A 26,124-nucleotide genomic window follows, 5' to 3' on the forward strand; every position below is an offset into this window, starting at 1 on the left:
GCCGAAGGAGTTGCAGTTGATCCCAGCAAAGTGAAGGATGTGCTTGATTGGAAACCGCCAACCACAGTTCATCAAGTTCGGAGTTTTCTGGGTTTGGCGGGATATTACCGTCGGTTTATTCCAGACTTCTCAAAGATATCAAAGTCCATAACTGAATTGTTGAAGAACCAAGTTAAGTTTGTCTGGTCATCAGATTGTGAAGAGGCTTTCCAGACTTTGAAGAGACTGTTGACTACTGCGCCAGTATTAGCCCAACCTGACATCGAGAAGCCGTTTGATGTTTATTGTGATGCTTCAGGTATTGGTATTGGATGTGTGTTGATGCAAGAAGGCCGAGTCATTGCCTATGCATCCAGGCAACTTAAGCAACATGAAGAACATTATCCGACTCATGACTTGGAGTTAGCGGCTGTGGTTCATGCTCTAAAGATTTGGCGGCATTACCTGCTTGGTAATACGTGTCATATGTATACAGACCACAAAAGCTTAAAGTATATCTTTACTCAGTCAGAGTTGAACATGCGACAAAGAAGATGGTTAGAACTGATTAAGGATTATGATTTGGAAGTACATTATCACCCTGGTAAAGCAAATGTGGTTGCAGATGCTCTCAGTCGCAAAAGTTATTGCAATTATTTGACAGTGAGAACAATGGGTTTGAATTTATGTCAAGAAATGGAAAAGTTGAATGTAGAAGTAATTCAACAAGGAAGTTTGACCAACATAATTGTTGAAGTCACTATTCGAGATCAAGTTATTGTTGCTCAGAAGGAAAACAAGGGTATAGCCCATATTAAGGAAAGAGTCAAGAATGGGAAAGCGGAATGCTTTAGCATTGACAATGAAGATGTGTTGTGGTTCAAGGATCGCTTGGTGGTACCAAAAGTTCCTGAGTTGCGGCAGTCAATTCTAGATGAAGCACATGCTACTAGGTTATCCATTCATCCGGGAAGTAACAAGATGTACCATGATTTGAAGCAAAGATTTTGGTGGACTAAAATGAAAATAGAGATTGCCAGATATATAGCGAAGTGTGATACTTGTCAAAAGGTGAAAGCTATACATTTGAGGTCTGCTGGTGAATTACAACCATTACCTATTCCATCTTGGAAGTGGGAGGACATAAGCATGGACTTTATTGTTGGTCTACCCAAGACATCAAAGGGATTTGACTCAGTATGGGTTATTGTAGATCGACTCACTAAGTCAGCGCATTTTCATCCAGTCAAGACAATATATCCTACGATCCAATATGCCAAAATGTACTTAGCAAGAATCATGAGTCTCCATGGAATACCCAAAACTATTGTGTCAGATAGGGGTACACAGTTTGTCTCCAACTTTTGGAAACAATTGCATTCTTCGTTGGGTACTAAACTTCTGTACAGTACAGCTTATCATCCGCAGACTGATGGACAGACTGAAAGAGTCAATCAAGTACTTGAAGATATGTTAAGGTGTTGTGTCCTTAACTATTCCAAAAAGTGAGATGAATGCTTACCTTTAGCCGAGTTCTCATACAACAATAGTTATACAAAGTTTGTTTTTGGAGTTTTTCAAGTTGTTTAGAAAATTTTTGAGTAAATCAAAAAGGCGTAATTCGGTAAATTTCCCTATTCAAATTCAAAAGTTCATTTCAAAATCTAGACCGAATTAGGAGATGGTTATAAAAGCAAAGTTGTAGAACTTTTGATTTTGAACAACTTTTATTTTTGGAGATTTTTGAGTTGTTATGAAAATTTGAGAGTAATTTGTGAAATTTGGCGAATGGCAAACTTGTAATTTCTGTGAACAGTACTCACCGCTCAGGCTACACCGGCGGCGATCTTCGGCTTGCTTCCAGTCGCGCACGTGGCTGTCTGGGCGTCACGTTGGCGCGCTGAAGGCTGTGTCGTGGCTTCCTTGCGCTTCCTTGGCTGCCCTATAAAGCTCTGGAGCCACCGTCGTTCTTCTCTCTTCGCTCTCTGTTTTTCCCATCGCCGCTGCTCCATCTCCGGCGAGCCCGCACCGTCTCCCTAGCGCCACGGTCGTCTTGGTAAAGGCCGTTCTAGTTCTGTCTTTCTCTTGCGCATCCACCCAGCCAACTGTGGTCGGCTGATTTCGCCGAGAACTCGCTGACCACGCTCTTCTTCCTCGCGGCCGGCAGAGTCCCCGTCGAGCGAGCGCCGTCGTGGCCAGTACTCTACGGTGAGCTTCTGATCTCGGGAAGCATTGTTTCAGCTTCTCCGTGATGCCGTGGTGCTTAATATCTTGTTGATTGCTCGTTTTGTCCACCACAGCCACTGGAACACCGCCGTCGTTATTGCTCGCACCGCCGTGATCGCTGTGAACGCTGCCCCACTTCACCGTTGCTTCTCCGGCCTTAATTCTTGCTTGAACGTGTTCGTGGTGAGCTACTAGATCTTCCCATGCCCTCTGTTTCCCCGTTTTCGGCTTCGTTTCACCGGCGTAACGTCGCCGAGCCACCGCATCCGCCATGGCCGACGCCAAGCTCGTAACTCGTAGTAATTCGTCTAGCTAGTGCCTTCAGTCGATGCGCCGTGATGATGTGGTCATTTTGGTACCTTGACCGTCGCCTTTGGACTCACCGTCGGTGAGTTTGCGCCGGTCAGCGCCGTCGTCGTCGTAGTCAACACGCGGGAGGTAGATGATGACAGGTGGGGTCCGATGTCAGTGACTCAGCGTTCAAATGGATTTTTCTATTTTCAGATTTGAATGAATAGTGTCTGTTTTTGTTATTTTTGTGTAGATTTATTTAGAGCTCCAAAATTATAAAAATTTTTGTGTGACTTCTCTGAGATGTATAGTATTTAAGAAAAATATGAAATAGTGTTTTTCTGTAAGTTTTAAATGTGATAAAAATTGCTCAATTTATTCATAAATGGATTTCCAGGATTTTTCTAGGCTTATTTATTTATCCAAAAATTATGAAATTTGTTTTGCCACTTAGTTAACATGTAATGAACATGTACTAAAATTTTGGGCTCAATTAGAATAAGTTGATTTATTTCATAATTTTGAATTAAATAATTAATTCATAAAAGCAAATAGTAACCTTTAGTGATTTAGGTTTTGTTTGAAATTTTGGATTGAGTGATGACCTTGGGTCATTTGTTGTTAACGATCCTTGGCAGTTGATGTATGTATTTACAAAAAAGAATTAGTTTGTTTGACTTGCAACTGTACCGCGAAGGAAAGTTGTATTCAAATTATTAATTTTTCATCCCTCATCGAGCATCATGTTTCGAATTCCGCATCATGTTAAACATGGCATTGTTATTACGTGTAGTGAACGAAGGTGAAAACATGGTAGTTAATCAAGCTGTTGAAGAGGTTAATCCGTCTGTTGAGGTCGGGTCGAATACTTGTGTAACGTCGCAGGAACCGGACTTTTCCGTCAACGAAGGCAAGCCCCGGATGCATACAACCCTACCTTGTGTTTTATAAATTAATTTCGCTTTTGCTTTCCGTTACTGCATTAAGTGATTAGGAGTTAAGTAAAAGCCTAATTGTTGCATTACCACCCTTGTTATTCCATATTTACCATATTACCAGTTTTAAACTCGTATATGCCTAGTCTTGCTTAGCTATGCGTAGAACGATGAAAGTCGGGTGACTACCTGCCACCCGCAAGTTACAAATGGAACACTGGTTAACTATGTTAACATGTGATATGGGAATGTGGAGTAATAAATCTAGACCGGGCGGACTCGGTGAGTGTGAGCCACAAGACATGGAGGTCTTGTGAGCGGGTTCTTTCCGCCTGTGTCGATTAAGGCACGTCCGTTGTTGAATTGCATGAGGTGAGAATTTGTAGTACTAACCACAAACTCCGGTAAGCCTGAACTTGGCAATTCTACTACGAGAATGGCTACTCGCGCACTGGGAGTGGAGAGATGGCGGGAATAGCGTGTACCCACGTGGCCATGGGCTGGAATGGTGGAGTACTGTGTTCTCGGGTGGCGTGGACCCGTTCTTGTTTTAGAGGATCTGAGGGTAGGTTGGTATATGTAGGTCAGGGACCTGCATATGTCGTGTGGTCTGGAATTCCCAGCTGGGTGTTAATCGGTTCGAATCGTCGTTGCTCCTCGGTTATGGAGACTCAACTCACTGTTCATCATCGTAGAATTAATAACCAGAACTTAAATAAGGCTTGTGAAGATGTTGGATATGAAGTTTCATGATCTCAGTGCGGATCGTGTCAGCTTTGTATATAATTCTCGAGAAGTTTTCTATATAAAGAATGTTGTTAAAAGAGCTTTTACGCAAAAGAACTTTGATCATTGTTAAAGCTATACCTTGAATCCTTGAGCCTGCATTACTGAGTCTATCAGTTAAGATTTTGGATAAGTCTTGTTGAGTACCTTTGTACTCAGGGTTCGTTGACCCCTTGTTGCAGGTGAGCCTCATGAGCAGATCTGTTTTGGATCGTGCTGCATGACTATCGTTCGTTCTGACGATGAGAATTAAATGTGTGATCCTTGGACAGGATGTTTATTTTGTGTGTTAAGTATATGTTAGTTATGCCACTCTACTACTACCATGGTTTGTAATAATTATGGAACTTAGTTTGTAAGGTTTGAAACAACTGTTTGTAAACTATGTTATTGTAAGACTTCCGCTGTTTTTACTCTGGTTTTGATATTTGAATAAATGTTGTAATACTGCAATGACTCTGTAACGTGATCCTGCTCGGAAATCGTGGATGATTCGGGGTTCCCCGAGGACACCCGACAGTCTTTTTAAGTTATTGGAAACATATGCATAAATGTCAAAGGTCGTCGGACAGTGACAGGTGTATGTGGGCCCTATAACTTAGGAGGTTCTGCCACATAGACTGGCTAAGACTGTGACACTAGTGGTTTCCCTCAATAGTGCCTAGGATCAGTCTATGCTTGACCAGAGGGATCTGTGGATTGAGGTTGAGAGTCTTTGGGCCAAGGTTGATGAGTTCGAGCGCCAGTAGCAATAGGGGGGTCAGTTGCAGGACCCACCTCCACCTGTCCTTGCCATCGACCATGCTATCATCACCTCACGCAAGAGGCATCACCCTAGTTGCACTTGCTCTCGCACCACCGTTGACCCATAGGAGTTCCCATTCCTATGTCTTGAGGAGCGAGTAATGATGTGAGTCTTGAGTCTTTAGTCAGTCGAGTCAGTATCGAGTCTGTGTCAACAAGAGTCTTAATAATGTGCTGACATGCTTGTCATGATGCTTAATGTATGATTTGAATCTTTGCATGATTGAGTTGAGTTGTGGGGCTTGTCCACATCCAACTAGCACTCTTAATGTAAGGCATAAGGTTATGAATAAATAGTTGGGGTTTTATATCTTGTTTCTCAGTTCTGTCTTTTTTTGAGCAACCTGTATTTCTTTGTCTATATCTCTAAATATGGATACTCCAATGTAATGAAAATTATATGGATGAAAATAGACTTTAGTACCTGTCATATGCAACTAGAACCATGTTAATATCTATAACAGTTTGGGAGATATGGCCGTTTCAATTTGATGTAATTGTGCTGTCTGGTTCCTGAAATAGTTCTGTTTGTGATTAGTTTTTGTCCTTTTTGATTGCTGAATCTGGGAAAGTGTTCTACATAAAAGTTGTAGAGAATTTTGCTAGCTTTTAAGAAAGGTAAGGTTTGAAATCAGATGATAACTAGAAGGGATATGACTCAATATGGGTAATTGTGGACCGATTAACCAAGGTACCTCACTTCCTACCCGTCAAAACTACATACTCTAGGGCAAAGCTAGCTGAACTGTATATGGAAAGGATTGTGTGCATGCATGGAGTCCCAAAGAAGATTGTATCTGATAGAGGAACTTAGTTTACATCTCAGTTTTGGCAGAAAGTTCATGAATCATTGGGTACGAAATTAAATTTCAGTTCTGCATATCATCCTCAAACAGATGGGCAGACAGAAAGAACAAATCAAAAACTTGAAGATATGCTAAGGGCATGCACACTACAGTATGGAACCAGCTAGGATAAGAGTTTGTCATATGTAGAGTTTTCCTACAACAATAGCCATCAGAAGAGTTTGACAATGTCACCATTTGAAGCGTTGTATGGCAGGAAATGCATGACCCCATTGTTTTGGAACCAAACAGGGGAAAGTCAAGTGTTTGGTCCTAAAGTTTTAAGGGATGCCAAAGAACAAGTTCAAACCATCCATCAGAATCTAAAAGTAGCTCAATCAAGACAGAAAAGCTATGCAGATACCAAAAGAAGAGATTTGAAGTTTAAAGTTGGTGATTTTGTATATCTCAAAGTGTCACCCATGAGGGGAGTTAAGAGGTTCAATGTAAAGGGGAAGTTGTCACCAAGGTATGTGGGACCCTTCAAAATCTTGGATAGAAGAGGAGAGGTAGCTTATTAGTTGGAATTACCAGAGAATGTGTTAGGAGTGCACAATGTGTTTCATGTGTCACAACTCAAAAAGTGTTTACGTGTGCTTGAAGAACAATTGCCTTTGCAAGAACTTGATATCAAGGAAGATCTCACATACACTGAGTATCCTATCAAGATCTTGGAAGTAGTGTAAAGAATCACTCGGAGTAAAATCATCATAATGTGTAAAGTCTAGTGGAGCAGGCATTCCAAAGATGAGACAATTTGGGAAAGAGAGGAAGATCTAAAATTAGAGCATCCTAATCTTTTTTAATCTTTCGAATCTCGAGGATGAGATTCATCTTGAGAAGGGTAGGTTTGTAACACCCTAAAAATAATTTTTGGAAATAGTAAATAATTTGGTTTGTTTTTATTTAATATATCATGAATTATCTAGGCCAAATAATATTTTTCATGAATATTAAAACCAAATATAAGACTTAGAAATATTTTTGTTACATTCATGCTGGTGCAAATTTTTTTGTTTGAATGCAGGGCTAGAGTTGCGTAGCTTTGAATTCAAACTTTGTTTGAATTTTAGGCAAGTTTGCAAAATCAGAAAATAGAAAAGAGTTTTCCTTTTTCTCTTTTTCCCTCCCTCCTTTTCTGGCCCATAGCTGAAGTTGGCCCAGCCTCCCTTCTCCCTCCCTTTTACCTCTCTCATGCGTGGCCAGCCCACCCCGAGGCCCAAGCCATGGCCTGCTCGGCTGCCTCCCCACCAGCACCCTATCGCCCCATAGTTGGGTCGCTCGGCCCAGCAGCCGCGCCAGCAGCCCCGCTTGCCTACACGCCGTAGCTGCTGATGGCCTGACCTTGCTCGCCAACATGGCCGTGCTTGCTGCCACCTTAGCCCTACCTAGCAATGACCCAATGACCCTTCCCCTACCTCTAGCTGAGTGGGCACCGCCGCCCGTTCCACCTCGCCGGTAACTACTGCCGTGAGTGGCCTTAATAGCCACTCAGCACGCCTCCACTGCCCCTAGTGGCGCACCCATGATGCCCACTGTTGGCATTTCTTAGCATCCTTGTTACTAGGTTGTCATCCCTAGCATAATGCCAGAAATGTGTGGTTGGTAATTACTATTGACACCTATAAACTTTAGATAAATATATATATTAAAGTATCCGCAAGCGTACAGATAATATACTATTGTAGCATTTCACCCGGGAGTATACCAGGTATCGTTATGTATATTTTTACCATAGGGAGGTGCTTATGGAGTGGTGTTGGCATAGAGATATTGATAAATGTGTATACTTATGATAATAATCACTCTCATGCTATTGTAGGGGTAAGTCAAAGGGTAAATAAATAATAAGTGTAAGGTAATAGTGGTAATCTAGAGATAGAATCAGAGACTCATAAAATGTAGTATAGCTAAGCTTGAGATTCATTAAGAGCAAAAGATTCCTAAGTCATTACTTATCTACTAAGTCTTTTATACAACATAATATATACACTTTCATCTATAGTATAACTAACTCTAGATCTATGCATAAGGAACATTACTAAGGAAGATCAAGAACAAAGCTTGTCTACCTTTATAATCACGTTCTACGTGCTCTACAAACGGGGACTGGACTACAAAGGACTCAACGGGAGTGTCACATCCACAATCTACCACATGACCTAGAGTGTAGAGGGCATCCGTAGGCAAACAATATCTATCTAAGCACCATGCTTACATAGTGTCCACCACTTAACTCACGCGCATAATGAGCTAAGTGATTTGTGAACATGTGCATAAACTCAACATTAATCATAACTATATCAAGCATACAACTAGAGCAAACTAATAACATAATAAATAGCAACATAATAATATTAAAGTAGCACAAAGTCATAAATATTGAGAAACAATGGCTATACCAGTCTCCAGACGGTAGATCTAGAATCCTAAGTAATAGCCCACACTCTTCTTGAACCTTGCTAGCTAATCTATACTAGAAACTTGAAGAACTAGAGCTCTAATCTCTAATCTCTAGAAACCTTAGTTTTCTATCTAGCCCTGACTTATGATCTGATGACTTGATTCTTCCTAGAGGGAGGGGGCTGAATTATATAGACCTGAGGATACAATGTGAGCCTTTGGATCAAACCGACTTAAGCAACAACTTACATACATCCTAGGAGGCGATGGGAAACCGACATAGCAACGAGGCTAACAGGTGGGCCCCTGATGGGCCGAGTGCCCTACAGGTGGGGCCGGGCGGCCCCACTTGGCAGCCTCTCGGCCTCCGCTTTGGTGACGTGGCTTCTGGAGTCCCCTAGAACCTTCTTGAGTTGGTTTCACGTTGGAATTCTGATTTTTCCTTTGAGGTTTAAGTCCTTGTTGGTTTTCTGATTAAACCCTACTGAAAACATAGATTCACCAAAACTCATGGAAATTGTAAGTTTAAACCCCTAAACCTTCATCGGTGATTATATTTATGCCCTTATACATGTTTAATTGATGGTTTAAATTGGTTGTTAACTACCGTCAACAACTCCCAAAGCTTACCTTTTGATAGTCTCTTAGCAAAACTAAACTTAGTAACTAAATCTGGAGTTTAAGGATTTTGAAAACATTGAAGCAACTTCTCAAAAGTACACATGCGTTCAAACAAGAATTCTCCTCCTAATTAGAATAAACCGATCTGACTTTCAAACTTACCCATATTACCTTCAACCACAGGGCTTCTTAGCCTTCACTTGGGTCTTAAGCAATTGATAGACAGAATGATCAAGTTAAGCACTATGTCTCAAGTTCTTTGCTCAACCATTACTCCAGAGTTTTTATAGATTTTCAAAATAAAACTTAGAGATTCCACTGTATGACACTCTCAAATCTCCAAATATATAGTATTTATGGATCCTCACCATGGCAATAATGATGTTATGCCTTTCTTCCTACAACTAATGCTTATATGGAGCTCATAGGAAGGGTGATAACATGAAAGAGCATACTTGCAATACATATATTGTAAAGTCAAACCTCGGATCCAAAGAGAGTTAAGTCATACAATCAAATCAAGATGTGCATGTGTATGGTGGATATATATGGTAGTTAACCTAATTCTACTATGCTCCTTGAAAACATGTCCCTCTTTTGAAACATGGAAATATTTGCAAGAAAACATGGGCTATCTTATTCATCTCCCTCTTTTTTTCAGACGGGCATCTAAGTACCCATTGTTTTGATAATTTGGACACTTGTTCATTTTTTCTCAACTTTTTTTATGAATAACTTTTGCATAGCCACATGCTTCTCTCTGCATAACAATTGTTGGAGAGATAGTAACAAGAACTTGGAGCATTTATTTGGTGGATATCTATGAAGAATATTTTTGGTGTTTACTCCCAGTGTAGGAGTAAAACATTTTTAGGTGGATCTAAATAGAATGGCATGTTATTGCACCTTCCCCTAGTGTAGGAGTAGGGCATATGTGGGTGGTGTGTACATGATCTTATTTTTAAGAGCATGACAAACCTCTCATAAGGCATCAACAAAGCTTGACTAAACTCAATGCAAAACAAGCAGCATATATGAGTGAATGTTTTTCTAATCTAAATATCATATATGGCTCTAGTAGGAATTCAAGCTTTGTCATACAAGGAACTCATCATGTAGGATTTTCATATTTTTCAAAAGATAAATCTCCAAAACTTTAGTATCACTAGGAACAAGATAAACAACAGCTCAGACCTTCTCATATCATATCCATCAATTACCTAGACTTAGCTTAAGCATATGCTACCCACGAGTTTCAAGTTTAGAGAAAATTCTCATGTCAATGCAATCTCATCCGAAACTCAGAAGAATTCAAGACTGAAAACTTGGTACTTGAAAGGAATTACAACAGAGCAACTATTTATCATTTCCATCAGGTGAGATGATCTTCAAGTTTTATTTATTTATTGACTCTTAAAAACAAACTAAAGCACACCTTAAGCAAACTATGTACACACTCTTTTTATTTGGTTTCCATCATTTTTTAGATCATACCATAGTAACATATAAATAAAAGACAAAGGCAAATTTTTATTTTATTTTCTTAGTTTACCATTTTTTAACTAATACAAATTTAAAAATTAAATAAACTAAAGAAAATAATAAAATACTAGAAATAAAACTTATCTTAGGTAAATGGGGGCTCCTCCCCCAAGCTGGGTGTTGGTATGGTCCTTCAGCGAGGCAGATGGTTAATGTGGAGATGGCCAAACAAGTAGTTCTAGTTGTCATTCTCCTGTTGTTGTTGTTGCTGGATGGCGATGAGGCGTTGTCCTACTTCATCTTGCCACTGGGAATGTTGGTAAAGAGTGTTCCATATCTCCTGCCGGTTCTCCTCGATGATGGTGAACCTGGTGTCGAAACAAGCATACTCCATCTGCTACTCATGATAACTTGTGGGATGGTCATGGTAGCCATGGATAGAGAAGGACATGCGTCCTCCCAGGTGGCCACTGGAGACCTCCTCGTAAGATTGTTGCTGGTAGCAGTCAAAATTGCCATCCTGCCATTGCCCACTTGGGCCCTATTGCCACCTAGCATGCTCAGGTTGGTGCATACGGGAAGATCCCGGCTGGTCCCAACCTGCATGCTGAGGAAGGTGAACCTGGGAAGGTCCTACTTGATCAAATCCTGTGTATCCGATGAAGGCAGGGCCTTCTAGAATGGGGTTGTATCCATGGTACTGAGGCTATGGGTTGCGAGTGATCCTTGCAGAGGCACTCCTGCGAGGTGCTTGCTCTATTTTCTACAAATCAAAGACAAATGAATCTACCACATATAGACCGAGGTTTTGGTCTAGTAACGGAAATTCATTTCTGTAGTCCATATACATCATGACTATTTTCCCATCCTTGCCCTTTTTTAACATGTGTGCATGATTAAAATAGCCATAATCAATAATCCATCAGGGACTATCAATGTATGTAATAGAAGCGTTTGCTAGTAAACCCAAATTTCTAGCTATGCGGGTGACCAAAGAAGTGCACCCAACATCTCCCTTAAGTCTAGGAATTTCTGCCCACAGTATCATCATGAATTTTACAGGTGAAACCTTCTTTCTTTTAACCATAGCATAGAGCAGTTTAAGTTCATCATTCCCTACTATGTGAAAATCATTTCTAGGAAAAAAAGAAAATCCTAGCCATTTATGCATGAATCACAAAGTAGGGTGGTGAATGTCATAGGTGCGAGGGTGGTAGCAAACAATTTCTTTTGATACCTCCCTCTAAAACTTTGTCCTATCAAAATCTTGTATAGCTAAGTCTACATCAATTATGCACAGAGCAAGAAATCCTAGAAGCTCACTAATGTTCTTCAAGGAAAAGAAAATTCTTTCCCAAAGAACCTAAATGAGACTTCCGAGTTGGTGGTTTGAAAAGTGTGTAAAATTCAATAGTCAAAAGCTTGCACCCTGACTCATCTATTTCTTATGCATCCTCCCATCCTACGGCCTTGAAAATAAGTTCAAATTTGGAGTCCATACCTGTGGACTGAAGTAGCGCTGGATCGAAGGCAGGGGAAATCCTGGTCTTTTAGTTTCTTGTAGATGTTCGTCTCCCTATCATCCTGGAGCTTGAGCTGCTTTCCTTGTAGAAGAACATTCCTCTCCATGGGGGCTGATCGGGACGGTGCTCCAACAGCAGGAGGCAGAGGATCAACCTCCATGTCGGTGCTTACTCAAGATGAAGAACTTCTTGTTGAACGGAACGATATCGCCCACTTGAGTTTGCCGGTGACCTTGCTCATTTTCTGCAAAATAGACAAAAACAACTCAACTTGTGGAACAGGATTAAAAAATATTAGTGGTTAGCCATTCCAAAAGTCAGTCGTCCAGTGGTTAGTCATCAGAGATTACCTAGTGAATATTCTAGTCAAGATTCTGGCATGTCTTCCACCCTAATTCTTTTTAATTTCCTCTCTTGATTTGGACAACACTACCACTCTTAAATTCTATTTTTCTTGCTTAAATTTCAGCAGCACCTCTTCCTCTCTTTCTCAAGATTTTAACACTACTTTCACACTCAAACTTCCTCTCACTCTTTCTTTTTCCAACACTACTTCTACCAAAGGAAATTCAACTATGATTTTTTCTTCTGGATTTTCGAACTCAAGAGCTGGGATTGTGTTGTGTGATGGCCGAGAGCAGCAAGTTTGGGGCTAGGATTTATAGCGGGGGAAGCAAGAGGCCGGCCAGCCTAGTGGTGGGGCCGGCTGGCCCCACACAATAGCCAAGTGGTTTCCTCTTTCTCCTGGTGGTTCTTTCCTTCATCCTTAAGCAAGTGATCAGCTCCGTCGGTGCTCCTTTCGGTGGTGAAATGATAGAATGGAGGTGAGTGGGAATAGAGGTGATGGAAGTGATGGGTGGTGGTTGAGTGGGTCCCATGTGTCTCCTCTATTTGTACTGTATATATGTATAAAAATATTTTATGATACTATGAAATATAGCAAGATGAATTATGGTATTTTTAAATTTTTACGCTTCCACAATAAATTTTTCTCATGGATTTTTACACCGTAAAAATTATTTACATGGGGCTTAAATTTTTATAATGCCATGATGAGAATTTTTATTTTATGATGCATATATTGAAAAGAAAACATGCTTAGTTAAAATTATTAATGCAATATGAAAAAGTAAATATGGATAACTACCGAGTTACCTCTCGGCGAGGGTTTGGTATTTTGATTCCTCCAAACCGGACTTCTCCGTTCGGGTTTATTCTTTGGGTGCATCTGTCAGTCCTAAAGATGAAGACATTAATGCCTGCACTTGCTTTTCACACCACTCCAAATTAGAGCATTGTTCCAGTCTTGGCTTGAATGCGAATCGCTCTTCCTTTCCATTGATATGGAATTTGATTTCTCCAGCTCTGACATCAATGTGAGCATTTGTAGTGCTCAAGAAGGGTCTCCCAAGAGTGAGGGGTGTCTTCATGTCTTCCTACATATCAAGTACTACAAAATCTACAGGAACAAAAAAGTTTTTTATTTTTACCAGAATATTTTCGGCGGTTCCCGCAGGGTAGCGAACTGATTGGTCGGCTAGTTACAAACACATTGATGTTGGCGTGAGTGTTGAATAGTTGAGCTTGTCGAAGATCTTTTTGGGCATGACACTGACACTTGCTCCAAGATCGCATAACGCATTCTCAAAGTTCTGGCTCCCAATTGAGCAATCGATAGTGGGACACCCTGGATCCTTCTTCTTGACAGGTGAAGTATTTAGGATGGCTGCACTACACTCCTTTGTTAACTTAATTACCTCAGTGGAAGGCAGTGGTCTTTTGTTGTTGAGGATATCTCTGAGATACTTCGCGTAGGAAGGTACCTGTATGGCATCTAGCAACATAATACTGATATATAGCTTTTGAATTACCTCTACAAACTTACCAAACTGTTCATCCATTTTGGTTTTCTGATTTCTACGTGGAAACGTAGGAGAGTCGTGTCATGAAAATCTTGTTGTAATTCTCGCTCTTGTGGCCCAAATTCTTCAACTTCATCTGTTGTTTTCTCCTCATCCTGCACTACCACTGGTGTCTTGCATGTCCTTATCAGATATGGTGGATCATGAGTAGACTTGCCACCTCTTATTGTTATGGCATTTACCTTCTCAAGGTTAGTGGCAAAAGGTAGAGTAGTAGCCAACTGGGCTAATTGGGATTCTATCTTTTTATTATAGCTAAGTTGGTCTTTTATAGCAGAAGAAAAAACTATCCATTTTAGTATTTATGCTTTCTAGGACCTTATCATTAAAAGCAAGCTTCTTAGAAATATTCTCATTAATCCTAGCTTGTTCTAAGATCAAGCCTCTCAAAGATGGTTGCTTAGGAGTATTATAGCTATTACCTAGGTACTTACCTTGGTAAGTCAACCATTGTTGTTGATTCCACCCTTGTCTCTGTTGTTGTGGAGCAGAGTTGTTAATGATGATGTTTGCATCCTCCTGATATTTAGGGAATTCAACCCCAAAATATCCTCCACATACATTCTAAGCATTGAATGCATCTTGAATAGCCTGATGATCTTTCTTGTAATTGGCTCGCTGTTCAAGCCAATTCAACAGTACATCCATCTTGGTTGACAATGCACACACCTCTTCTGGTACTTCTTCACTCTTATTGCATAATTGAATGTTGCATGATGACCAGCCTTGATTAGAGGCAATCTTTACCATAAGAGTTTTAGCTTTTCCAAGGGTGAGTGACATAAATGATCCTCCAGCAGTGGCATCGAGTTGTTCATGAGATTTTTGAGTTAATCCATGGTAGAAACTATGCATGAGCAACCAATCTTCCATCCCATGATGAGGACAATTTGAAATGTATTCTTGAAAACATTCCCATGCTTCTAGAATGGTTTCTCCTTTCTGCTATTGGAAGTTTGAATTCTTTCCTTTTAAGGCATTGGTCTTGCCTACTGGGAAGAACTTTTCTAGAAAGGCCTTTGAACATCTTGCACAAGTGTTTATGTGATCTTTGTTGATGTAGAACCACTGCTTTGCTCTTCCCACTAGTGAGAATGGAAACAGGTGAAGTAGTATGATGTCTTGTGCAACGTCCTTGATGACGACTGTGCTGCTAATCTCTAGAAAATTCTAAAGGTGAGCACTAGCATCTTCATGTGCCTTTTTGCTTAATGGAGTAGCTTGCACCATGTTGATGAGGCTTGGCTTGAGCTCAAACTCGAGATTGTTGGTTTTGAGTGTTAGTCTAGTGCGGATGTTCTTAGTGCTTGGAGTAGAGAATTCACGCAGTCTTCTCAGCCATGACTTCAGGAACTAGTGTTGAGCTTCCTCTTGATTCGGTTGATTCTGATTGGAAATTGTTGGTGAATCACAACCAAGTCTGCAATACCCTGTATAAGATATGAACAAAGACAAACAAGGGTAAGCCTACTAAAGCAGAGGTTATGATTTTATCAATAAGTATTTATTTGGTCAATTCTCTTTAGCCATGTGCCCCTCCCTGGCAACGGCGCCAAAAATGCTTGTTGGCATTTCTTAGCATCACTTGTTACTAGGTTGTCATCCCTGGCATAATGCCAGAAATGCATGGTTGGTAATTATTAATGACACTTGTAAACTTTAGAGAAAAATATATATATTAAAGTATCTGCAAGCGCACAGATAATATACCATTGTAGCATTTCACCCGGGAGTATACCAGGTATCGTTATTTATATTTTTACCATAGGGAGGAGCTTATGGAGTGGTGTTGGCATAGAGATATTGACAAATGTATATACTTATGATAATAATCACTCTCATGCTATTGCAGGGGTAAGTCAAAGGGTAAATAAATAATAAGTGTAAGGTAATAGTGGTATTCCAAAGATAGCTTTAGAGACTCATAAAATGTAGTACAACTAAGCAGGAGATTCATTAAGAGCAAAAGATTCCTAAGTCATTACTTATCTACTAAGTCTTTTGTACACCCTAATATATACACTCTCATCTATAGTATAACTAACTCTGGATCTATGCATAAGGAACATTACTAAGGAAGATCAAGAACAGAGATTGTCTACCTTTGCAATCATGTTCTACGTGCTCTACAAATGAGGAGTGGACTACAAAGGACTCAACAGGAGTGTCACATCCGCAATCTACCCCACATGACCAAGAGTGTAGAGGGCATCCATAGGCAAACAATATCTATCTAAGCACCATGCTTACATAGTGTCGACCACTTAACTCACGTGCATAATGAGCTAAGTGCTTTGCGAACATGTGCATAAACTCATCACTAATCATAACTATATCAAACCAACTTAAGCAACGGCTTAGATGCATCCTAGGAGGTGGTGGGAAACCAACATAGCAATGAGGCTGATAGGTAGGCCCTGATGGGTCAGGCAGACAATAGGTGGGGCCGGGTGGCTCCACTTGGCAGCCTCTCGGCCTCCGCTTTGGTGACGTGGCTTCTGGGGTCCCTAGAAACTTTTGGAGTTGGTTTCGCATTAGAATTCTGATTTTTCCTTTGACGTTTAAGTTCCCCTTGTCGGTTTTCTGATTAAACCCTGTTGAAAACACAGATTCACCAAAACTCATAGAAATTGTTAATTTAAACCCCTATACCTTCATTGGTGATTATATTTATGCCCTTATACATGTTTAATTGATGGTTTAAATTGGTTGTTAACTACCATCAACAACTCCCCCAAGCTTACCTTTTGCTAGTCCCTAAGCAAAACTAAACTTAGTAACTAAATCTAGAGTTTAAGGATTTTGAAAACATTGAAGCAACTCCTCAAAAGTACGCATGCGTTCAAACAAGAATTCTCCTCCAGATTAGAATTAACCGATCTGACTTTCAAACTTACCCATATTACCTTCAACCATGGGGCTTCTCAGCCTTCACTTAGGTCTTGAGCAATTGAAAGACAGAACGATCAAGTCAAGCACTATGTCTCAAGTTCTTTGCTCAACCATTACTCTAGAGTTTTTATAGATTTTCAAAATAAAACTTAGAGATTCCACTGTATGACACTCTCAAGTCTCTCAAAATATGTGGTATTTATGGATCCTCACCAAGGCAATATTGATGTTATGCCTTTCTTCCTACAACTAATGCTTATATGGAGCTCATAGGAAGGGTGATAACATGAAAGATCATACTTGCAACACATATATTGTAAAGTCAAACCTCGGATCCAAAGAGAGTTAAGTCATACAATCAGAAAGTAGAAAAGAGTTATCCTTTTTCTCTTTTTCCCTCCCTCCTTTTTTGGCCCATGGCCAAAGCCGGCCTAGCCTCCCTTCTCGCTCCCTTTTACCTCTCTCATGCGCGGCCAACCCACCTCGAGGCCTAGGCCATGTCTTGCTCGGCCACCTCCCCACTGGCACTACGCTGCCCCATAGTTGGGCCACTTGGGCCAGCAGCGACACCAGCAGCACCGCCCGCCAGCGCGCCGCAGCCGCTGATGGCCTAGCCTCGCTCGCCAGTGTGCCTGTGCCCGCTGCTGCCTTAGCCCTACCTAGCAGTGACCCAATGGCTCTTCCCCTACCTCCAGCCGAGTGGGCACCACCGCCTATTTCACCTCGCCGGTAACTGCGGCCGTGAGTGGCCTTAATGGCCAGTCAACCTGCCTCCACAGGCCCAAGTGGTGCACCCACAATGCCCACTGCCTCTCCTCAGCTAATAAAGCCAAGGGCTGAGCCCCCTGAGCTCTCCCTTTCTTGCTTCACCACCACCTCCTCTTGGTTGCCGTCCCCAGTAGCTCGCCACCGTTGTCGCTGCGCTGCCGACCTTCCAAAGGTGAAGCCATGTGATGAGGACATCGCCACGCTGGACACATCGACGCCATGGTCTTCCCCAAGTTGCAATTCGTTTCCAACTCAGCTGCCACGTCGTCCTCGGATTCAGCAGACACGTCGTCACTGTTTCGGTCATAACTTCCTCATACGACATCGAAACGGGCCGTTCTTGGATGCGTTGGAAAGGGGACGACGACGCCGTCGTTTTGGATCTGGTCCCAGCTCCAGAAGGTCCGTGGATCATTCTGTGTGACCACGGCAAGGTGCTGCGTCACCTATTTGGGCCAACTTGGCCATGTATCGTGTCGGGCCTTAAGCCCAAGTTGTGGGCGCCCAACCCCTGGCCGTCCCCAACCCTAGGTCGAGTCTTAGACTATAAACACAGCCGCCGCCGCTGCTACACAATTGGGTTTTGTTTAGAGTTTAGTTTTCCATCGAGAAACTGAATCGTTCATTGTAACTGTGGTGACAAATCCTTTTGCAGTGATCCAGGGCCCCCGTTCTTGATCTCCTCCACTGTGTCGATTAGTCCTTTGGAACCGAGTTCTTGAACCCTCTATTGATATTCGCGTCATTCATATTTGCAATTTCAGATTGCGTGTTTTACCTTCTTGCTTGTGCTCTTCGATTCGCTTGCAGGAAAAGCCTTCTTGGCGAGGTCAATCAAGTTGTGCTTGGTTGATAACCAACGGAGCAGTGGTGTAACGGTTGCAGGGTTCGAATCGTGTCTGATTTGAAGCCGGATCGCCAACGTCGAGATCTCCACAAATCGAACTTACCGGCTACCTCTCGGAAGATCGGGCCTGTACTCATCACCATGTCCATCCAAAGCTTTTATGTGCCCTCTCTCTCTCTCTATTATGCATGAGCAAAACCTCACTAGAGTTCACCCTCTCTGTCTAGATCTCACCACCATCGCCCTCATCGAGGTGAGACCCTATGCCGGCACCGTGCCCCCTACTGTGTTCGCCTTCGCCCTCGCTTGCCCCTGGTGCAACTGGCGTCGTGGGCTGAGGCCGAGAGCACCGTACCGGCTGCTCACCGGTAAGCTCTGGGCTACCCCCATGGCACGCTACCATGGAGACCTACCACCTTGGTGGCCAACTCCTCCCCAACCGCCCTACGCCATCGATCTAATCGCAAACGACTACGATTTGAAGATATCCCTTCGGGGAATCACCGTTCCACGGTGAACCGGTGGACCAAGCCCACGGTGCGGTCCACGGCCTCGCCCAATAAGCGCTCGCCACATGGTGCTACATCAGCGCCACCACAGCAGCCACCGCCATGTCCTGCCGCTTTTGCAAAAGAGCCCCTAGAGTTTTTAGAAATCAAGCCACCGTCCTTTTCAGTTCAAAAACCCTTTGTTTTAGGCCCTGTTTTTAGCAGTTTAGACCCTATTTTCTTTGGTTTTTAAACACGTAGTCCAGAGATTCTATTTTTGTATAGAAACCCCTCTATTGTAGGTTTAATTATGTTTTAGGCCTTAGTTTTAGTGTATAGGCCCTTAGAAAAATATATTTAATTGCAGAAATATCCCTAAAAATGGTTTTGTTCATAACTTTCTCATTTTAGATCCGATTAGAGTGATCTTCACGTTCATGTGTTCATAGAAATGAGTAGAATAGTTTTATAAGTGTTTCTATATATGTTTCTATTGCATGATGTAATGTTCTAATAGAAATATATCTTTCTTGCATGTGATGATTGTCTAGATATCTTGTTTGGTAATGGTTATGCGTATAGAGGGTGAGGTGTTTGAGGAATAGGAGTTTGAGGAGCAGTACCAGGATCAATCTTGTGAGCAAGGCAAGTATAGCCTATGGTTTCCTTGTTACCTAGCAATCTTTAATGACTTTATACATAAGCATGTGTCTAAATTTGATATACCCTAAGGACATGCCTAGAAATGCTTGATCTATATTCCTTGTTACCTATGGGAGGTTTTGCATAATAGAAGGATAAGTTTTGCTACGCTCAACAAAGTCTTCATTGTAATCTTGAGTAATGGATATATGTAACAATGGATAAAAGATGCTTTTTAGTAACTTAAAGAGGGCTGGAGTATGTGTCTTTTTATAATCTAGTTGCTCTCTGTAAGGACTCATACTTAAAGCGGCCACCCAGGAGGTCCATACAACCTTGGGGATCACATGGCTCTAATCTTAGCTGTATAACTAGTTTTCTCTAGCTCGTTAGTGGTTACCGAAATGCGCAAGAGGGGGGCCTAGGTTGTAGAATGGCTTCTTGCCTACCAAGATGTGTGCTGGGCTATGGTCAGGGTGTGCCAGTCTTGAAGGGGGCCTCCATTCGCCTAGCTGCTGAAACCTCATAGCTACTAACTTGTTAGGGTAATTAGTGAAAGGCTTCGTAGTGAGACCCTGCCTACTCACCTTGGAAGTGCTAGGTGGTCGACAAGCCCTAGGCAATTGGGAATCATGACTCATGGTGAAAGTGTACACACTCTATAAAGTTTGATCAAACTGATATATCAGCCGTGCTCATGGACACGAGTGGCCTGGATCCTTTTTGTATAGCCAGATGTGTGGTTGGATGTGAGATATCTTTAATATTGATGTTTATAATTACTCTTCACATGGGAAAGGGTTTTCTCACTAAGTTAGTAACTTAGGCGTTAAATAAAATGTGAGCAACTAAAATGCTGACCGCTTTAACCCGTGTTAAGCCTTTGGGCCTTGCATCCCCATAGTTCACACACCATGCAAGGCACTCACGCATGCAAGTTAGTACATGTCTGCATAAATTAAGTTACATATGCAAATCTATTCAGGGTAAATACACAACAATATGCATATGCGAGTGCATTTAAAATGAGACAATCAAATTTAACTAGGAATTATTTATCCAACCTAGCCATTAATTTACTTAATTAATAACCCATAAAATACGGGGTATTATATCCTATATGACAAAGCTTGAATTCCACCAGAGCCATATATGTTATTTAGGCTAGGAAAACTTCCACATATATGTTGCTTGCTTTTGCATTGAGTTTTGCCAAGCTTTGTTGACCCTTATGAGAGATTTTTCATGCTCTTAAAATCAATATCACGTACACACCACCCAAATATGCACTACCTACACTTAAGGTAGGCGCAAAAACATGCTTTCCATTTAAATCCACTAAAAATGTTCTACCCCTACACTGGGAGTGAACACAAAAACATACTTGTTAGGTTTCCACTCAAAATAAATGATCCAAGTTCTTGTTGCTATCTCCGTAAAGTTTTGTTGTAGAAAAAAGACATGGGGTTATGCAAAAGTTATTCATAAAAAAAGAAGAAAAAAAGATAAGAGAAAAAAATGGACACAAAAGTGTTTGAGATATTTAAAACAATGGGTACTCAGATGCTCGCTTGAAAAAAAGATGAATAAGATAGCCCATGTTCTATAGCAAATGTTTCCAAGTTTCAAAAGAGATAAGTTTTTAAGGAGCAAAGTAGAATTAGGTTAGCCACCATATATATCCACCACATATTCCACACACATGCACATCTTGATTTGATTATATGACTCAACTCTCTTTAGATCCGTTGTTTGACTTTACAATAAATGCATTGCAAGTATGCCCTAGCTTTCTCCCAACTGATGAACTCCACATAAAGTCTTAGTGGTAGGAAGAGAAAAGGTACCACATGATTTTTATGCCTTGTTGAGGATCCATAAATACCACATATATTGAGAGACTTGAGAGTGTCATTCAATAGAATCTCTGAGTTTTATTTTAAAACTTATAAAAACTCTAGAACAGTGGTTGAATAAAGAACTTGAGACATAATGCTTGAGTTGATCATTCTATCTTTCAATTGCTCAAGACCCAAGAGAAGGCTAAAAAACCCCAAGGTTGAAGGTAATATGGGTAAGTTTGAAAGTCAGATCAGTTTCTTCCAATCCGGAGGAGAATTTTTTATTGAACACATGTTTACTTTTGAGGTGTGAAAGCATTGTAGCAACTCCTGATCCATTACTGAGTTTAGCTTTGCTTAGGGACTAGCAAAGGTTAAGCTTGGGGAGCTTGTTGGCGGTCATTAACATCAATTATAAACCGCCAATATAACCTACATATATACTTAATTTCATCACCAAACATAGATCTAGGGGTTTAAACTAATAAATTCCATGAGTTTTGGTGAATCTATGTTTTTAGCAGGGTTTATTTAGAAAACCATCAAGGTGGACCTGTTCATCAAAGTAAATCACGTTTATCCATGATGAAACCAACTTGGAAAGACTCTAGAGGGCAAACCATGGAAGAAGAGCATAAGAGCATGACATGTGGGGCCGATCGGCCCCACCTGTAGGTCGGCCAGCCAGGGGGCCCACCAGTCAGCCCTTGCTTCATATTCCGGTTCTCCACCATCTTGAAGATCACATCTACGCCGTTGTTTTAAGTCAGTTTGATCTGAGGGTCCAGAATTGATGTCTCCCCCTATATATAGCAGCCCCTACCCCCCTCCCTGAAGCCATCCTAAAATCCTAATTTATACCATTGTCTTTAGGATCAGAGCCAGCTATCAAGAGAAGATTAGTCCTTCTTAGGATTTAGTCTTGTAATTAGAAATAGTGAGATAGAGAGTGAGGGAAGAGTTTAGAGGAAGTGTCAGCCTATCGACGCTCTCTCTATGGCTTATACCTTGGCGGATCCAAGTTCTACTTGAGCTTGCTTCTGAGCTTTCTCTAGTAATCAACTTCTGATTCAAGTAAGTATTTTGTTTATATTGTTATTAGGTTCATGACTCTCTTTTGAGTGCTTTAATCTATAGACGCTTTATGTTAAACTATTAATCGTAAGTGTAAGCGTGGTGCTTAAACTTGGGTTAATCGTGGATGCACCCTGCATTCTAGACCGGTGGTAGATCGTGAGTGAAGCTTTAGACCGCAAGTGTGACACCCTTGTTGAGTCCTCTGTAGTCCACCTTCCATTTGTAGGCCAAGTAGGACCTAGTTGTGATGGAAAGAATCCTCTATTGGTATCTTTCCTTAGTAATATCCCTAGTTGAACAGTAGAAGACATAGCTTACTAAAGTCAAAACTAGAGAACCTTAGTAATACTCTCTATGCTCCTATTTATCCTTAGCCTTGTTGCTACCTCTAGTTAAGTTAGACTGTAGTTAATCTCACATATTTCCCTATGGATAAGATATTTGGAATACTTCCGGGTGAAAGCTACAGCAGTATCCGTGCGCTTGCGGATTTATCTGTGTGCGTTAACAAGTACCAACACCATTCTAGCTTGTCTATGGTAAAAGTTGCCACTTACCAGTCGAGCTTGAACACTGAGCTCACTAGGCGATAAAGAACTGGAACATGGATGTCAAGCTAGCTGGCAAGAATAGACAAAATCAAATTTCCAAGCTAGAAGAATGGCGTGAGAAGGCATATCATAGTGCTAGGCTCTACAAAGAAAGAACCAAGAGATGGCACGACCACCGAATCAAACAGAAGGAGTTCAAGCTCTTTGATGAAGGAAAATTATGTAGCAAATGGCAAGGACTGTACACCGTCATCAACATGTCATCACATAGTGCGATCACCATCCAAGATGATGATGGTAACATTTTTAAAGCTAACAGTGAAAGATAACAACTTTTCCTAGAGCCTTCTCATGATGCTAATCAGGAAATTGATAAAATTGAACTAATCTCCTTTGATGAATTCATTGCAAATTTATGAAAAAGTTAAAATATTTCTCTAACATATTCTTGCATTCAATAAGTGTTACTCACATGTATTTTTCATTCATAATCATGGACAATGTGAAAATAACACCATACATATGCTTTGCTTTAAGTAAATAATATACAAAATTGCCCAATCATCTTTAAAATTTGAACGACAAAAATAGAAAACCGAGAGATACAAATATCTCGTGCATGGATTAGCTTATAGAAGAAGTTTTGGTTAGGGCAGAGCTCCTCAGGGGGTGGGCGAACCCAGGGTTCAGCCGCCCCCACCAAACTCTACTCATGCCCTATCTGCATGATATGCTTCCATGACTTAGTAGGATCACTATCCCTGGGGTATTGTGCAAAAATATCCCTCCTTCGCAGCAGAGCTAAGCCTATATAAAACCTTCTAGAACCTCTTCTCTCTTCACACCATAGCATAAACCTTCTTCTCTCCCTCTCTAGAGCACTCTTCCAAAGCTAGAGCCATGGCCAACAAAGCGCTAGTGCTGTACACTGGCTCTAGTTCCACCTATAGCTTAGAAGGAATTCCACACTCCATCAACCTAGTTCCAGAGAGTACTTTTGTGAGAGAAGAGGCCAAAGCCATCACTATAGCACCACTTACCATCTTGCCTCCACCCATTAGCGGGGCAAGTGGGGGCTCAAGTGTGAAGTCCACTGCGAGAATTAAGGCGCCATAAGGTGGCACCCAACTGAAAGCTCTAGTTTGGTTTTGGTGAATTGATGAAACCCTAAGTGCTAAGCTAGTTCATTTAAGTGATCATGAGATAGGTAGCATTATTACAAGTGGTGAAATAAAGGGGAAGATCATGATGATGGTTATGCCATGGTGATGATCAAGTGCTTGGACTTGGAAAAGAAGAAAGAGAAAAATAAAAAGCTCAAGGCAAAGGTGAAATTGATAGGAGCTTTTTGGTTTAGTGATCGAGACACTTAGCGAGTGTGATCATATTTAGGATCGATAGCCATACTATTAAGAGGGGTGAAACTCATATCAAAATATAGTTATCAAAGTGCCACTAGATGCTCTAACTCATTGCATATTCATTTAGGATCTAGTGGAGTGCTAACACGCTTGAAAACATTTGTGAAAATATGCTAACACATGTGCACAAGGTGATACACTTGGTGGTTGGCATATTTGAGCAAGGGTGGAGAAGTTGGTGAAGTGAAGGAGGTGATAGTCACTAAAAACCAGTGACTAGACGCCGGTCACATGGTGACCGGACTCGGGGGAGCAGCGTCCGATCATTTATAAAATCAGTGGTGTGCTCAGGCTACTCTCGGCCTAAGACCAGACACAGGTGACCAGACTCTAGCTAAACACTGTTCAGTGTCTGGTCCTACTGATGTGGTGGCGTGTTGAGAAGAGGAGGAGTGGATGCACCAGCGCATCCGGTCATGGTGGATCGGACACATCCAGTCAAAAAAACTAGCTCTGGTGCCTTACTAGAAACGATCGGACTCTAGTGATGGAGCATTCGATCACTTTGAGTAGTGCGTCCAGTCACAACTTAACACATGGCGCAAAGTAGACTAGCCATTAAGATTAGGCGCTCAACATTTGAGGCTGATGACATGTGGTGAGCATCGAGTGACTAGACGCTGGGGTCCTGCATCCGGTCAACCTGACCGGCGCGTCCGGTCAGCTTGTGTTTCACTAGATAGAGGAGCTAATGGCTCTATTCATTGGGCTCTCTATTTAAGCCCTATGGCTAGCTCAAGCTCACTCTCTTGGTCATTTGCATTGACATAGCAACCTTGTGAGCTTAGCCAAAGCCCTCACACTCATCTCCATCATTGATTCATCATCTTTGTGAGATTGGGACTGAATCCAAGTGCATTGCTTGAGTGTTTGCATCTAGAGGCACTTGGTGTTCGTGTTTCACTATGGGATTCGCTTGTTACTCTTGGTGGTTGCCGCCACCTAGATGGCTTGGAGTAGTGAGGATCATCGAGCGAAGGTTGATGATTGTTTTTGGGTCCGATCGTGGTGATTATGAGGGGTTCTTGACCTTTCCCTAGTGAAGAGCCAAAAGGTACTCTAGTGGATTGCTCGTGGCTTGTGTGATCCTCATCTTGTGTTGGTTGTGTGGCACCCTATTGAGGGTTTGCCGTGTGATGCCAATTAGCCCATCAACCTCCAAGTGAGTGAATCACCACAATGAGGACTAGCTTGCCGGCAAGCAAGTGAACCTCGGTAAAAAATCATTGTGTCATCATTTGATTCCAAGGTGATTGGTCTTCATTAGTATTCATTCTTGTGATTGATTGGTTCATTCCTTGACTCGGTGGTTGAAAGCCTCTAGGCCCCTAGTTGGGTTTTGGTGATTAATGATAATACGTGATTACTGTGACTAACGTGTGTTTTGTAGAGGCAATTAAGTTAGGTCATGGTAATGGCAATTGATTGGGCAATCATGGTTGTCATACCCCTATGATGGAAATCGTTTTGGTTTTCAAAGGATGGATGACAAGGTTAAGGATAGACTAGTTCTAAGTGTCATTTGGTGTTGAAGAGACACTTAGAGTAGTTTAGGACTTTGTTTTTCCTTTTGCCGTGCTATTAAGGGGGTTATGGACGGGTAGCTTGACCTACGTGAGTCTATTGGGTTAGGTGTGGTGCACACTTGTCAAATCTAACACTAGGTAGCTCCTAAATAGCCCTTAGATCAATTGGAGCAAACTTCATTCACATATGATTGCGAGTTGGAAGTGAATGGAGGGTCAAATGTTGATCAGACACTGGTTTTGGTGTGATCAGA

General features: G+C 41.5%; 1 non-coding gene across 1 annotated transcript; it reads left to right on the plus strand.

Annotated features, from left to right (window-relative positions):
* Positions 1-14,688: 14,688 nt before the first annotated feature.
* On the plus strand, positions 14,689-14,796 carry LOC136478588 (small nucleolar RNA R71). Its single transcript, XR_010764311.1, has one exon. It is a non-coding gene; the product is annotated as a small nucleolar RNA R71 (small nucleolar RNA).
* The last annotated feature ends 11,328 nt before the right edge of the window (positions 14,797-26,124 follow it).

This window comes from Miscanthus floridulus, chromosome 8 (assembly GCF_019320115.1).
Source record: "Miscanthus floridulus cultivar M001 chromosome 8, ASM1932011v1, whole genome shotgun sequence".
Lineage (NCBI taxonomy): Eukaryota > Viridiplantae > Streptophyta > Magnoliopsida > Poales > Poaceae > Miscanthus > Miscanthus floridulus.